This window comes from Pinus tabuliformis, chromosome 4_1 (genome assembly GCF_031772625.1).
Source record: "Pinus tabuliformis cultivar Carrire ecotype Pingquan chromosome 4_1, CPIR1, whole genome shotgun sequence".
Classification (NCBI taxonomy): domain Eukaryota; kingdom Viridiplantae; phylum Streptophyta; class Pinopsida; order Pinales; family Pinaceae; genus Pinus; species Pinus tabuliformis.
In genome coordinates, this window is record NC_142303.1 from 879,999,033 (window position 1) to 880,017,228 (window position 18,196).

The window sequence follows — 18,196 nt, forward strand, 5'->3', positions numbered from 1 at the left end:
CTAAAATAGCTTAACTCTAGATCTACTAAGAGTCTCTTTTCACTCTAAAAGAGTTTTTGCATCTCAAGATCCCTCTAGAGGCTTGGTAAATCATGAGTTAAGATCAATCTAAGTCGGTTTGATTGTTAATTATAATTATAATTTTGTGACCTTATCTAGTTAAGATAAATCTAAGTTGGTTTTATTATAATTATAATTTATAATTTTGTGTGAAATGATACCTACATGACCTTGTGGAGATAAGATAAATCTAAGCTCGTTTTATTATTAATTATAATTATAATTTTGTATGAAATGATACCTACATGTTTGACCTTTGGCTTCAGAAAGTGCAACTCCCACAGGTTTTGGCTACACTAGCCTTTCACCCCATTACCAGCTATTCTATGCTAGTGGGCAATTATAAATATATTTATTAATTTGATATTAGTACTTGATTTTACTTTTATTTTTAGTTTTATATTTTATTGATAATTATTATTAGTATTCTTTTAATTTTATTTTTTATTTTTTATTTTTGTGAGCATTTCTAGTGGGAGTTACTTTTAACATTTCATTATTTTTTAATTGACCCCAAATGTAAATGTTTACAAGCATTTACACCGCAATAACATCTCCTAGTAGCCTTTTTCTTTTAGCATTAATTTGGAAAATGTTCTAAAATAAAATATTTATATAATAATTTGATTTTGAAATGAGTTATGGTTTTCTACCTAGTGGAATTGATAAAACCATGGTATTGACCCATGGTATTGTAAAAAATCCTCTTTACAAGCTATTATTATTATTATTATCCAATTTTACACCAAATTGGTGTATGAGGTCGTCTTTCCTTTTAGCTTTATTTTCGAAAATGTTATAAAATAAAATTAAAATAAAATATTTTGATGTTGAAATGAGTTATGGTTTTCTACCCAGTGGAATTGATAAAACCATGGTACTAACCCATGGAATTGTAACAAATCCTATTTACAAGTTATTATTATTATTATTATCCAATTTTACACCAAATTGGTGTATGAGGGAGACCCACTTCCCATTTTTGAACCTCTAACCTCTTAAAATAAAATATTTATAAAATATTTTGATGTTGAAATGAGTTATGGTTTTCTACCCAGTGGAATTGATAAAACCATGGTACTCACCCATGGTATTGTAACAAATGCTATTTACAAGTTGTTATTGTTATTATTATTATCCAATTTTACACCAAACTGGTGTATGAGGTGGACAAATTTACTAAGGCATGCATACTCTACCCTCTCCATTTTTGAACATGTAACCTCTTACGATGAAACATATGCTCTTAACCATTAGGCCCTATTCTTTGGTTGAATATACATGGTTAAGAACATTCTAAGTTTATTTTAAGTATTGAGTTTTAATTTCAAAATGTTATCAAATTAAATTAAAATAAGTTACTCATAAAATATTTTGATTTTTAAATAATTTACTCATTTTTGGGCATGTGGTGATGATAAGCTATGTATTCATTCATAATATTGTCACAAAGCCTATTTGGAAGTTAATAACATAAAATAAAATATTTTTTTTAGAAGTTATCAAATTAAATTAAAATAAAGTACTTATAAAATATTTTGATTTTTAAATAAGTTATGGTTTTTGGGCATGTGGTAATGGTAAGCTATGTGTTAGCTCATAATATTGGCACAAAGCCTATTTACAAGTTAATAACATAAAATTGGATGAATATTTGTAGTTAAAAATCTTCTTATATTATAAGTATTCATTTTTTATGTGTTTATTAATTAAATTTAAATATGGTTATGGAATTATGGTTTTAATTTATATTGTAAAATGGATCTTAATTTATAATTATTATTTATATATCATATATTTTAATGAGATCTATATACTACCATTTTCTTCTATCTACTTTTTTTCATAATTTTATTAATAAAATCACAATTTGAATTAAAATAAAAAGTAAAAAAATTAACATCTACACATCTTAGTGTACTATATAGTATCCTTTGGTACAAAAAAAAAATTATTAGTTAAAACGTCTTTAAATTGGCTTAATTACTTGAAAAACTTAAACTTAAAATAATGATATCTTTTCTAATAATTAGATATCTTTCGAAAAATATCAATTTGCATTTTAATGTAAATCTATTAGTTATACACACACATATTATTTAAATATAGTTATTATTTAGAATATCTTTAAATTAATTTAATTATTTATTAAAAAATTAAATACTCATATATTATTTATTAATGTCACATCTTCTAATTTAAGCTTTATAGAAAAATCAATTAACATTTTAAAATAAAATATTTACACGATTAATATTTACATGACACCAACTAGGAGTCTCTTCCCCATTCACAGATTTTAAGGACTTCCAATAAAATACCCTTGTACATCTTCTTAAGGAAAAACTCTCATTATTCAGTTTAGAATATCCTTGTAACTTTATTTTCATTGGAAAGTCTCTCAGTTTGCATGCGAGCATTGATGATGCTATTACAAAATCTTGTAAGAAATCAAATTAGATTATATTTAAGAAAGGTGCAATCATATATCTCAAATTTGGTATGCCATTGATTTTGATATCTTTTAAGATTCAGAGAAAATGATAGTTTTTAAAGATTATTTTGGAGTGAGTCTAACCTATAAATTAATGTTGACTATGAAATTTATGACTTAGATATGTGATGTTTAGAGACACGCCCACATGGGATCCTACTTCATGGTCACATATGTCCTTTTAGCCTTATTACAGTTGACCAATATATAATTTGTGAAAATAAATCTAGGTGGAGAAGTGTGATGCACGCAAATTCTAAATATGGACACAAACAATTCCTCGAGAGTGAGAGGGAGGGTCTAGTCACAAAAAGACAATGTATAGAAGATTTCCTTAATCTAGAATCAATTAAGAGGGCCTACCTCTTAAAATGCTATTCAGCTTGGTGATGATCATCTTTCATTTCCTTCCTTCGAACACGTGAACAAGAAAACAATAGTAAACAAAAAACGTGATAACATACAATATTGTATTCAACCTACTTAAGAAGTTAACAGACATTAACCCATAAATATGTAAAATGACACTTCATGTAGGAAATCAATAGTTAGTTGCATTCATATAAATCAAAAATAGACTACAAGTGCTGCCTTGATATTGACATTGTTGGTCTCCTCTGATGTATCTGGGTCCCACACTTCTGTTATCACTTCATAGACAACCCCGACAATAGAGGTTTTAAGGCCTATTTCCCTCTAGTCTCAAATCACACAAAATCACATTATTCTCTCTCACACATACACTAGAAAACTTCAGGCTATCGATGTCTTGCTAATTATTCTAACTCCAAACTAAAAACTAGCTTTTGCTTGGGAAAAAGAGAGGTTTATATAACTTGGATGGATGGGAGATGGTTCTTCTTCTCATGGGAAAATGTCTTATCTCTTGGATTAGTTCCATCCTAATAGGGGAAGGGAGCCTAAACTGACCACCCTGACTCCATCCGGCCTAACCACTTACAAGACTTCTCTTACGAAGCTTCTAGAGCTGGAAGCTTCGACTCCATATTTAAAAAAATTCCCAAAAGAGGATTGATGCAATTAAGAAAGGGCTCAGTCGATCCGATCAATGCTAGGACAGTTGTAATCCTTGCATATTGCCATGAGGAGGACAGGGGTCATTAACGTCGTCTTGTAAACTGGGGTAAATCAAAGATTTTTGGGAAATGATACAAAAGTGAATTGTTCTGCTCATGAAGAGGGATATAATGAGAGATTTTTAATGAGAGGAAAGCATGTGGGATTCACTGTAGAGGTCCTCTAAGATTGATTACGATGAGTACAAGGACAGTGATAAAATGATGTCTAACAGATTCCCCCCAAAGCATGAAGGGCGAACTAGAGTGAGGAGTGAAATGCTTTACAAGTCCATGCGGGTAACTAGAGTTCATCATCAGAGAACCTGCAAGCAAGCATAGATACATATACATCACTAAAAACTCTGAATAATAATACACGAATCGTGGTATGGATGCAACAATATAGATAATGATCATGTAAATGGATCCAAGGCATGGGCGCAACCATCGAGCAAAAAGGATCATAATGAAGCTAAGGTATGGTCGCAGCCATCCAATAATGAGAAGGATCACATATAACAATTCGTGGTATGGTCACAACCATCCATCTGAAAGAGACGTGTATATCAACATGACCATGTCACATCACCTCGCAACATGAACTTGTGTAATATTAGCCTAGGGTCTTGTGCTCCAAATGACCCGATCAAAGTACAAATCCTAACACGAATGAATATGTTGAAGTCGAACATGCAAAGAAGTCTCTTGATTATCGGTCAATAATGTTAATTTTTAACAAGCGCAGGAGAAGCCACCAATAATGACAATGGCTCTCAAGAGACTCGTAACGCACTTCACGGAATGTGAATAAAGGAACTCATGTTGAACAACTGTGAAATCACCAGATCAAAAACCAATGATATGAACTTATCATCAAGTGCGAAGAACTTGCCATTAGGGCATGCAAGCTCTAAGGTACTGGAAAGGAGCCTCTTGGTTAGGTTCCTTGATAATGAGCTGAAGTCGACAGGAAGTGACCACGTCAAAGGAGGGCCATGATGTATCCCACATCATCGACACAAGACAAAGGGATGCAAATGATTTCAAATGGTACAGAGAATCAAGAGTAAGTGTAACTGTATAGGGACTAACTCTTGAACATATTGACGACACAATTGCAGAGTTTGGTAGCTTTCAGATCAATGGGATTAGTGGTCAACATGACATGGAAGAGATGAAAGAGAAGGTCAGGTGAATGGCCCAAGTGAGGAGAGTCAATGATGAAGTGAGAATATCCCAACCTGAAACGAAACAAAGAGTGTCATGTTCAAGGGTGAGCTGACGACACGACTAATAGGATTTCCAATTTCCCCCCACCATTTGTAGCACGTACCCCAATTATTGTTTATCGCAAGCTTAAACCAGATATCATGTGCTTACACTGTAAGTTCATACTTCAGACGAATCCAACCTAGTGAGTTTAATAAGCCCTAGGAAGGAGAAGCTCATGTGTGCCATGGTGATGAATCCAATGTCGTTTAATTCTTTAATGAGTCCAAAAAAGGTGTATCTTAGTATCTTTTTCATGTTTAGAGAGTTTGAAAAAGACATGGAAAATAAAACTCCATATCGTCTCTTTTCGTACATTTGTGTCTCTCGAGCCCGAAAAGGTAGAAAACGATACTTGAGAGAACTGCTTGACCATTTCAGTCAACGAGTACCTTTTTTCGTAAATAGTTTATCCTAGCCCAAAAAGGGGGTAAACATATACTGGGTAAATGGCATTTCACATCCTTTAACGAGTTCAAAACAACAAGAGCTCGGCAATATTTTCTTGTTTAAAAGGTTGAAAAAGAGTTGAAACCACAGCCCCCATTTTATTCTCTTTAACGAGTCAAAAGGGAAAACTACTCGGTGATCTTTTAATTTGAGTTTTATGAGCCAAGAAAAGAGATTAAATGGGACTTGAGTATCATCATGAACAATTCGCCACGTGTTGCTCCACAAGGAAGGTAAATGCATTATGCAGTCCTGAGGAAAAATAGGTCAAAAACACTTAAAAAAACCATAATATTTTCATTAAAAAAAACCTAATATTTTCATAAAAAATGAATAAAACGGGAAAAAAATAATTATTTTTTACCATTTATCATTTTATCTTTGTGTGTAGAGCTTTTTACCCATTTTTGCCCTAATTTTTCCGATCATATTGCGAAAAATCCAGGAGGTCATTTGCCAATCTGTCAGCTGTAGGTAAGAGCAAAGGCCTTAAGCTCCATTTTCATATTGATTTTACCTATTTTTATCCATTTTTTGGATTTTATGGGAAGGATTTGGCGAAAAAAATTCACTGTCGGTCGGCGCAATTTACGGGCATGGATCTGCATAGACCCGGGGTTAAGAAAACCACCATTCACATTGTTGACGCCACTGTTTTAAAACAGTCACACCGATGCTGTGAGAAAAGACAAAACATGTTTTTTTTCTAAATTCGACCACTTGAATCCAAATTTTCTTGTCAAAACATGATCATTGACTTCATTAAATGGTTTTTGCGGGAAGAAAATTGTTGAAAGTGGTGGATTGGAAAGAACGAGAGCATGAGGATATCGATTCTTAAGCAATAGCTAATCCAAATTGCTTGGAGGCTTTGAGGAACTTTGGTCTCCTCAAGTTCTTTCTCACACCAGTGATGAGGGCTCAACCTGAGCTCCTACGGTAGCTCATTATTCTTTAATACATAAATCAAGAAAATTTCATCATCGATTACCAAAAGGTGGAGTTGGAGACTTCACACATTTATTTCATCACAGGACTGCCCCGGAGAGGGGAACCAGTCAACCTATATGGGTCTAGGCCGAATGGGGAAAGTGTGTCCATGTTACTTGAAGAACATTACCCAAAAGCTCTCAAATCCAAAAGTGGCAAGATCAAGATTGCAACTATTTAGGATCTTACGTTGAGAGTGTTATTGTTTACCATCAACAGAGTGGTTGGGTCCCAAGCGCCACGAGACTAAAAAATTGAAGTTTATGTACACTATCGATTGCATAATTCCCACTATTTTTAATTGGGCAGAATCTATGAAAATCAACATGAAGCGCTAGCTATCAAAAGCTGTGCCGGGAAACCTGAAGTATTTTTTCTTTGGGTCTGTGCTAGTGACCTTATTCCTGGAGCGAGTTATGTTGTTCTAATACCACCTGACTGAGGTGCATCCACCGATGCCACGAGACCCACAGATGGTCTTTTGGAGAAAGTTGATGTCCAAGGTTACGAAGGACCAACAGGTGTCCTATAAGCCCACTTTCTTCTCATGGCTATGATGAAAACTCATCGTTGTGGAGGATTGGCCTTACAATGGTACCAATTTCCTTGGAGATCCAGATATGCCACTCCCATATTGGGAGGACTTTGATGATGAAGGTAAAAAAACAATTTTTTTAATTTTTTAATGTTTTTTGTTGTTTTTTAAATATATGTATTCGTGACATTTCAATTTTATGGATGGAGATGTTGGACGAGAACGCCCTCTTGGGATATCCCCAACTTTGAGGCATGTTGCTCATCATTTCGATGTCACTCCTTATGAGGAAGGAAATGATAATGAGGAAGAGATCGTGCAGAACCTCAAGAGGTTGATTCATAATATCCCAGAGTATGCCCAGGTGTGTGATATCCCGTGTCAATACCAAAGGCACACGGTGCGAGTATCAGACCATATCCATCGACTGCTAACTTGTGTAGTCAGAGCAGTTACATGCTACCATGAGAATCATGTTTATTAGTGTACAGGCCTAGCGTTCCACATTTTTTGAGGATTGTGATCCATAGATATATAAGGATGTTATTAGTTGCACTATATTCAACGATGTTATTAGTTGTTTGACCTAGTCAAATACCTTTAATATCAATCAACTCACCATGGGGGTCTTAAATGGCCCATGCTGGAGATGATAGATTCTGGGTACTTCGGCAAGCACCATTAGAAAAACCGATGTGAGGAGACTTCAACATCTGCAAAGTAGGCAAAAACATAATAAGCAGGAAAGCTACTTGCAAAATAACACACCAAACCACACTTCACCAAAATGAATTACACACTTATTGTACAAAAGTAACCATGCAAGATGACCTAAGCATAGTACATTTTGAGATAAAGCCCATTATGGGGCTTGTCGAAGGGATTTTCCTCGTAGTTAATATGCTCATATGTCCTTTTCTATAACGCACATTTAACAATGTAGGGCCCATGCCACATGGGTTTGAACTTGCCTACTCTCACCTTATCATTAGCCTCATCATATAGAAGGAAGATATCACCTTCGGAAAAAGCACGAGGAAAAACGGACTAATCAAAATGGGATTTGACTCATTTTTTCTCTGCTTCGATGACCAAAGCAATAAGACGATGAGTCTCATCCAGTCCTTCTAAATACAAGATATAGTCTTCCTAAGGTGAGGTCTTAGGGAGAAGTTTGATAGCCAAATTGAGGGAAGGAATTTCACATTCAATCGGTCAAGTTGCTTCCACGCAGTAGACTAGCGGGAATGGTGTAAATCCACTGCATCCTTGGTCGAGGTTTGATAAACACATAGAGCTGAAAAGAACATGAGATGCAAATTTTACTTGTGCATCCCAATGGTGGGCTGAAGCATTGTAACCAAGACTTTGTTCACAACTTCAACTTGGCCATTGGCTTGAGGGTAATATGCAATTGATCCACCATGGCGTAAACCCAATGTAGAAGTCAGCTCAACCTTCATGTAATCTCAGAAGTGGGAGCCATGGTCAGTGACAATGGCTTGACGCACTCCAAACCTGGAAATAACATTGTTGAATAGAAATTGAGTTGTCATTTTACCGTCGACAGAGTATGTAGGCATCACTCCGGCCCATTTGGTAAAATAATCCATAGCAACGATAATATAGCTATGCCCCCATGCCGAACGAGGGTTACATGACATATAGTTGATGCCCCATTTTGAAAAAGGAACAATGATAATAACGGGGTGTAGTTGAGCGGTTGGGGCTCGCATTTTTCACTCGTAAATTTGGCACTCATGGCATTTGCGTACAGTAAGGATGCAATCCTTGAAGATAGAGGGATCGAAGCAACCAGCGCGAAGTATTTTTTTAGCAGTATTATATCTAGACATATGACCGCCACATGCCCTTGAATGGAAGTCATTTAAAACTCTCTCAGCCTCCTCAAGAGTAATACATTGATGAAGAACTGAATCGACAGCGACGCAGTATAAAGTATCTTCAATAATAAGATAGGGTTGGGGGTGATGAAGAATGTGTCGGTGATCATCCTTAGTCAACACGGATCAGAAGGTGGATGTCTAGAGATACACAATGATATCACAATACCATGGGTCAATAATGCTAATCAAGAAAAGAGTGCTAATTCGACAAAAACCAGTGATTTGTTAGATTTGGTAGTCGTGAACAACAAATCGAACTCTTATAGGATGACAATCCATTTATAATACTTTCCCCTTAGCAAATGACGAGTTAGGATGTAGGTAATGGGGTTGCATTCAAAAATCACAGTGGTAGTGCATATGAGAATGTAGTGTCAAAAGCACTGAACAACCTAGACAACAGCAAGATCCAACTTATTTTCATGAGCATAATGCATCTGAGTGTCAAGGAGATTGCGACTGAGGTAGTAAATAACATGTTCATTGCCTTCGTCATTGTATTGTACCAACACCATAGTGATGCTGCTACAGGCTGCAACGAGATAAAGGAAGTAATATCAATGATAATTTGGGGGATGCAGCAAACGAGATTTTATGAGAATAGCCTTGAGGTCATCGAAAGAATTTTGGGAAATTCCATCCTAAAAAGAGAGTGTTCCTTTCTTGAGAAACTGGGTGAACCCTGAAGCCAACTGAGCATAATTGGGTACAAAATGATAGAGGAAATTTTCTTTTCCCTGTAGGCTCTGCAGTTGGTGCAATGGAGATGGAAGGGTAAAATTAAGTATGGCCTCAACTTCAAGAGGATCAAGGCAAATGCCTTCCTTTGAGACAATAAATCTAAGGAGTCATCTGCATTCGACCCAGAAGACACATTTATGTGGATTGAGACGAATGTTGTACTGTTGACAACGAAGAAAAATTTGTCAGAGATGATGAGGGTGATCATGGCGCTTATGAGAATGAGCGAGAAGGTCATCCAATTAAGGTTGAACAATGTTTCAGATGTCCTTAAATGCATAAGACATCACTCTATGAAATGTAGCCCCAACATTTTTAAGACCATATGAGAGATTTTTATACATGAAACTACCCCACGGATAGATGAAGGTTGTCTTATCTTGATCAGTTGGCGCGATGTTCATCTGGTTGTAGCCAGAAAAACCGTCCATGAAAGAAAATAATTCACTCCAAGCACATTCATCAACGATTTGATCAATGAAGGGAGTGGGTAGTTATCCTTTGGACAAGCACGATTGAGATCATGGTAATCGATGCAAACACAGATCATGCCTTGCTTATTTTTCACCTGTATAATATTTGACACCCAATCTCTAAGAGGTATTGGATAAAGGAATCCAGCTTTGAGAATTTTTTCAACTTCACCCTTGATGGCGGCTACTTTTCTAGGGTGCACTGGGTGGAGCCATTAGTGAATGGGATTTGCATGAGGATAAGTCGATATTTCGTGCATGACTATACTTGCGTCAATGATGGGCATTTATTCATATGACCATGCAAAAACATCCCGAAACTCTTGGAACAGAAAAGTATAGAGCTTGATGTGTTCTAGAGAATGAGTTAACCTCATATGGATATTTTCAACGACATGAGGCTTGATAGAAATATCAATTGGCATTATTTGGGTAATGTTAACAATGTTCCCTTCTGAACAAAATTCAAGAGTCATGATCAGTTTCTGAAGTGGTAGGGAAGGGAACTAAGAAGATAAATCCTCAAGACAAGTAGAGAGGATCGTTGGGCTATGCAAGATCGAGGAACGATGAAGAGTATCTTTCCAAGGTACTTATTCTAGAGAGATTACTTCCATGATACTCTCGTCAGAATGAAGAGTCTCCGCTAAGGGATCAGAAGAATTCAAAGCACCAAGCCACGGGGATTGAGAAAATGCATCTAGAGAGTTTTTCAAAACAATATAATCATAGGTCACCGAAGCTGAAGCCGAAACAATTTCCATGTAATTAATTTCTGTGGGACTTAACGGCATTACCTTGCGCCATGTTTCAACAAGATCTGGAGAGGGAATGACCCAATGATTAAACGTGTCAGAAATCACGTTAACAGAGGCAACATGAGGAGGTGGGATTGGTAATATACCCATCATAGCAGGATCTTTAAAGAGTCCTACCCCCATACTCTCATAGGGAGCATCAGTTTGCTTGACATATAGAACATTTCCATCCAAGGAGGAAAAGGCAAAGAAGGATAGTTCGTCAAATATGAATATCTTCCCTTGACGAGGAAAACGAATCACGTAGAAAAAGGAGGAGGCTACATCATGCATGACATGGGTCCAGCTCCGTCTGAGTAGAATATTATAATTGATATTATTGTGAACAATCTCTACTTTGATGTGCACTATATTTCCCTCCAAAGTAATGGCAAGGTTGGGTAAGACACCAAATGGTCATGAATTTCTCCCATCAAAAGCTTCTAAAGTGTTAGGGGATTGATTCAGAGTAGGAGGACCAATTTTTTTCAACAAGAAATAGACATGATGCAGGTGGAAGCACGTTCATCGATGATGGTCTTGTGAATGGTTTTCTCATTGATGATGACCTGAATGAGAAAGGCAACTTGATGAAGGAAACATGGAACATGGTTTTCCAAGTCAAAACAAATAGGATTAGAATTAGTAGGATGAATGCACATAATAGCCAATAGTAATGATTTCCACTGAGAAGGAAAGCTTTCAAAGACAACTTTGAAGGACCTCGAGAGAAGACATAGCCGATGGCGCTTGAGCCAATCCTCAACAATGTTATACTGCTAAGCAGCTTGAGAATTTGGATTGTATGAGGACTTTCGTATCACACCCCGAGAAGGTGGTTGAACAACAAAATTAGGATTAGGTCACTCTATATAGAGAGGACCAGAACTTGACAGGGTAGAAGAAGAAGGGGCACCTTCTTTTTCTTTCCCTCCTGTCTTAGTAGGAGTTTGATAATCTTTTTTCCTGGTAGCCACGTTAATCGGTGTACTCATCATGAAAACTTGTGAACCTGAGGAAGTAGATGACTGAGGCTGGTCTACCATTTGGGTCTGTTGGGATGGAATGGGCTCTTTCAAGATAGTTGGGGTCCCTTTGAGCAATCGACTAACTTCGGATTTTCTGGGACAATCCTTACTATAGTGATCTTCCTCACAAATGAGGCATGGATAATTAGGCTTCCATTGGGAAGTGTAACTAGAAGATGACTTACGACGACCCTATTTTGGGGCATCAACTTTACCTTTTCCTTTTCCTTTCTTCTTACCTTTCGAGGATTTTTCCACTGTGGTAGAATGAAAGCGTGGACCTCTAAGGTCTTACCAGGGTGAGGTGGATTCTAAGAGGGACTATTGGAAGCAGTTTTTGAGGCTGACTTCTAATTGGAAGAAAATTTTGCAGGCGCCTGGGACACTGAACCAATTACTCCATCAACAAGAGGTGTAGCCTGTGACTTTGATACCTTTGGATCAGATGATGGACTCAAAGCATTAGGTAATGACTCATTTCCTTGTGAAATGATGAAATTTTCATTAAGTAGGATGTCTTAGGACCTCTGTTAACCCATGCAAAAAAAAAAACATTACTAGTCGAAAATATGGAAATTCGAGAACTAGTGAGCTAGTAAATCTAAAAAATTCCTAACCAAATCAAGTGCAAATGCAATGGGGTAACTTTTTCATGAACTAGAATCTTTTTGTGATCTAATGCAAGTGGAACCAACTCGATTGACTCATGATAGCATGCTCTAAAAAATAGTAGAAATTTATTGTTCTTCGCTAAAAAAGAGGTCCAACAATCTACATTTGGGAATAAGAAGACTAATCCAGGTAGTTAAATGATTACTATGAACTTCCAAAGATTTTACAAGGATCAAATAGTGCTTGTGATCCTGCAAAAGAACTTACATCAACCATTTAACTCAATCCTACAACAAGAAATCATTAATACTAAATTCAGAAATAGAAAGAAATAAAAACTAGAGATGCATGTGAATAAGAAGTGAAGAGAAGGAAAGAAGATGATACATAAGGGATCGGAGGCCCTTGGGATGGCCAAGCCCAAGGAAACTCAGAGATCTATGGAGGAGAACATGATTTAGAAGTTGAACATGGCACCAATTTTCATTATTTCATTAATACAATTACATCCTTGTAAGAAAATAAAATGGAGCTGCAGAAATACAAGTTCTCTCCACAACAACACTAATGAAAATCTCTCTAGAGGAAAATTAGACTTGGTACTTATACAAAATGATTAGTAATCATTCCCCATGAATGGAGGAAGCTTTCCCCACCAAAATCCCTTTATTAGTGGATCTGGTCCCTTGATTAGTGGAATAGATTCCTAGATTTTCTCAATCATTGGATTCCCACAATCTGTGCCATAATTCCATAGTATATTGTTGGTTTATTATTTATTATTGATCCTCCTGTAGTAGGGAACAAGTCCCTAAATTATCTCCTCAAAATCTTCATAATCTTCCCAATATTCTCATAATATTCCACAAAAATAAATAATATTAGGCACAAATATCCATTTCTTCATAAACCTTCCTAATGAATATATTAAAGTTAAAAATAAATTATCTAATGCAGAAAGAGAGGTTTAATGTGCTGAAGGATGGTCATAGGCCTTAAATTATTGTTTAGTTTAGAGGTATGAGCCTTAACTTATGTCTAATTTAGATTCCCACCAATATCATCAATGAACACAATAAAAAACTTATAGAAATATGGACGTCGTACACTATTCATTAAGAACATAAATGTAGCTCAAGAATTAGATAATAAAAAGGAAGCTACAATAAACTCATAATGCCCATACCTTGTCCAGAAAGCGGTCTTGTAAATGTCTTCCTCCCTGATGCCTACCTAATGGTATCTCGATCTCAAGTCTATATTTTAGAACACTTCTCCTCCCTTTAGTTGATCGAAGAAGTCATCAATCCTCAACAATGGATGCCTATTCTTGATAGTAACTTTGTTCAACTCCCTATAGTCAATGCATAATCTAATAGCCCCATATTTCTTGTTCACAAACAATACGAGTGTGTGCTATGGTGATACACTTGGCCTAATGTACCCCTTCTCCAACATTTCCTTTAGTTGCAACTTTAACTCAACCAACTCAGGTGTGCTCATCATGTAAGGTTCATGGAAAAGTCTACCTCCCTGTAAGGTGGTAAATTTTTAATGTCCTGAGTAAATACATCCCTGAACTGTTGTAAAACTCAGTATGTGGTCAGCACATCTACATCCTCAACTTCCTTACCTTTATCACAATAAATGTGCACTGCAAATAACTTACGCCCTTTCCTTCGACTACATTTTTCTTGCATAGTTATCACCATCCTAGCTGATGTAACTTTTTCCTTACTCTGTAAAACTCTTGGTTCTCCATTGTCATCAACACACTCAATGGCTTTGTCATAACAATCTACCTTCATTCTATGAAGATACAACCAGTCCATGCCCAACAAAAAGATGTATGAACCCAATGGTAATACATTCAAGCGTGTTGCAGTAGGCATACCATTGAAGTCAAATGCACAAGATCTTACCCAATGATGACCTCTCTTCTTTGTATATGTATCTAACTTCACTAACCAGGACTCTGCATGCAATTCCTTACTCAAACCACACTTATCTAGCAAGTAGATCTAGGGTCAATCAAAATAGAAATAACATGATGACAAAGCTTATCATCTGATCGTAGTTGACTCAACTCCTGGATTTAACCATGATATTTTCTCTTGTGATGTGGTTAGAATTGCATTTTAATAGAGCATAAATGAACATATATGCATGCTTAAGCAAATGGAAACATAATGATACTCATTAAATCATAGACATGAGACGTTGATAATGGAGTTTGTCCAGTGCCGACTACGTCTCTAGGCCAGATGTGAAGATGGTGTCGGCCACTTCACTTAGTGATGGCAATGGTGAATATGTACATGTATTATGTTTTATATCATACAAGGACATGTGCCCTCTACATGAGTGGGAAAGTCTCATCACAAGAAGTTCCCCTACAAGAACTATCACTCACAATAGACCTCCTATCACCATGACATAATCTTACACATGGTGACAATGAGTATCACACGAGCATGGCATCAAAGGGATCTCAATCAAAACATACATAAAAATCCATGATGAATACATCGCACATGAAATGGACACAAATATTCTGCATCATACGTCAAGCAGGAATCAAAACAATATAGTACATCTCACTTTCACACGGAATCAGTCAAGGGTGCGGACACAACTGACCTTCCTAGAAGTCTAAGACATTCTAATGACAAACAAAACAAACTGGAGCTATCCTTCTCTAAACATACATTATGATATGAGAAATCAAGTGTTTCGTTCTTACCTTTGTCCAAACGCTGTTGTAGAAGTCCAAGCTTTGTTGATCTGGATGAGCTCCTCCTTTTCTCCAAAACCTGCAATCACCAACAGTCAAACAATTAAATAGCACCTGATTATAACATAAAACAAAGCATATTCAACACATAGACCAAGGAGTACATGAAATAACCCATTAACAACAAGTTATTGAGAAGAATGGACCAATTTGCATTAAAGGTAATCAAAAGGAACCATTATAACCTGAGCCTTGGTGTTGTGCAAGCTCCTTCCAGGGTCCACAAGAGTCTTCCTCTACTTTGACAAAGCTCACCCACCTCCAAATAGAACAAGTAAAGATGACAATCTCTCCTCACAAGCTTCTAAATGGGAGTCCTAATTCCTGCAGCATTTACCCTTAGAAATCTATAGCTTTCAACCTTCTTCCTTCTGGCTCAATGCCTCTTTTTATAGTGCTCAAGAGGAAGTTAATCAGGTCCACCATCAATGGGATAGTCCCCCTCTTTGGATGGGATCACTCCCTTATTGATGGGATAAGTTCCTCTTTGATAGGCGTGCATGAACCATCTGGAGGCGCTCAATACACATCAAACAACCTTCTAGAATGCTCTAGAAATGACCACAAGTAAGTTTTTGAAGATAAAACTTGCGCATTTTAACCTTTTCAGAGGGACGCACCTGCCCCTTTAGATACAGAGCGTCCTTGGACGCAGACCTTATGAACAAAAGGTGCGTACCCGCAGGCAAGGCTTGAGAGAACCTGCGTACCCAGAGATAAACATGTTTATAAAGACTTTCTCTCTTTCTTGGAGTTTGACATGGATAGTAGAGGCATAAGACTTGCTTAAGAGGGTAGTATGACTGTTGATTGAGCCATACCAACTGTAAATAGCCATGGTGACATTTTTTAGTGTAACAGATTGCCCCCTAAAGTGCGAAGCCTGGAATAGATTAGGGTTTTGTATTATCTAGGAAGGGTGAAGCGCTTTATCATTTCGAGGATTATCTCGTGGAGAACCTGGTTGGAACCTGCAATTTTCAACACAAAATACATGGATAATATTATATCATCACTGAGGTAGGCATTCCCATACTCAGATAAAAACTTTAACTAACAGACTAACTACTCTGATACAGGAATGATTTTGCAGTACATCATAATCATAGACTTTTGTAGACACAGTATGGTCGCAACCATCTGTTTATGATTAGTCTACTTTAGATAATGAATACAAAACTCCTCGCAGCCTGGATGGTAAAGATTTGATCCAGGGTCTTCATTCCTACTTCTCGAATTGGTACGATTCTAGCCATGCGAATAAATGAGTCGATGTCGAACATGGTAGAAACCACTTGATTACCAGTCAATGATGTGAACTGTTAACAAGTATGAGAGAGACCACCAGTAATGTCAATGGTTCTCAAAGTACTCAGTACAATCCATGAGATGTGAATGAATGAGTTGATGTCGAACATTTCACGAAATCCTTTGATCGAAAGTCAATGATGTAAACTGACGTCAAAGGCGAGAAACCTGCCATTGATGCATGCAGACTTCAAGGTACTGACGATTTCTAAGTCATCTCTCTAGACAATGTGCTGATGTCGATAGAAAGTGACCCGTTGCAGGCAAGCCCACAACACGAAATCATTGTTCAAGTTGAAGAAATATTGTTGTAAGGACTGACTCAGGGATGGTCAAATGGATGACAAGTATTTTGCAGATGAAAGTTTTGTTTGCAGACCTCTTGGACACATAACGACACGACAGATGGTTTGGTGTTAAATAACTCAAAGTTAATCCCCGGAACCCGGTTGAAGACTTTCAAAAGTGGTTTGATCGACTGTGAGGTAAAAGATTTCCCAACCCAGGTGAATGAAAAGTGTCGTGTCCAAGAGTGGTAATAAAGTTTCTTTTGAAACAAAAGGTAACAAATAGGTTCACTCTTCTCTCTTTTCCCCCACCATTTCTGGCAAGTACCTCTTTATTTTTAACAAGCTTGAGGAGGATAACATATGCTTGATTATAAGCTCATCCTTCGGATGAGTCCAACCCAGTTTTGATTCGAACCCTAGGAAGGAGTGGTTCGTTCCTGTTTGTAATTGAACAGGTCCTTTACTGTGAAATGTTTAACGAGCCGAGTATAGGAGAAACTCGGCGTTTTTCAATTTTAGAGAGTCTGAAAAAACTTAAGAAAACTCCAAGTTGAACTTTTTCATAAATTTGTGTCCCTCAAGCCCGAAAAAGTATAAAATAATACCTGGGGGAACCGCTTGATCTTGCGACCAAGGAGTACTTTCATAATTAGTGTCACTGACCTGAAAAGTAAAAAGCGATCAAGGACACGTCGTTTTATTTCCGTATCCAGTTTGAAACGACAAAAAAACGGCAATCTTTTCCTGATTTTACGGTCAGAAAAGAGCTATAAGGGGATCGTCTTTTAATTCTGTTTTAATGAGTGTAAAAGAAACGCTCGGCAATCTTTTCATGTTTTAGGAGTCAGAAAAGGGCTTAAAAGATGACTCTGATATTTTGTTTGTGAAAAATTACAATTTTCCCTCTAAGTCCCTTTGTCCTGCACAAAAGCAACACATTACTCATACCTGTTTAAGATAGGCAAAAATTCATCGAAAAACATCTTTCCATGGTGAAAAATGAACAAATTCATCCAAAAAACCTATAAAAAGACTTTTTACCATGTCATTTTTACCGTTTGACTGTTGAGGTTGAAAAAGGAGCTTTTGACAAGAAACTTCCCGTGGTCGCTGCGGAAAATCCGACCGTTAGAATCGAACGCCGTCTCTTCCAGGTATTTCACAACATCCTCGTTGTCAATTTCATCCGTTTAGAATTTTGTTTTAGGTTTCATTTTTGATTTTTGGGGGCTTTTGGGTTTTGGAAACCGCCCTGCGGGGGACGCAGGTTTCCTAAAGGCTGGCCTGCGTCCCCCGACTTTTTCCTACACAGGGAAAAGGTCGGGGGACGCAGGTTACCTTCAGGCCACCTGCGTCCCGGCGCACTGTG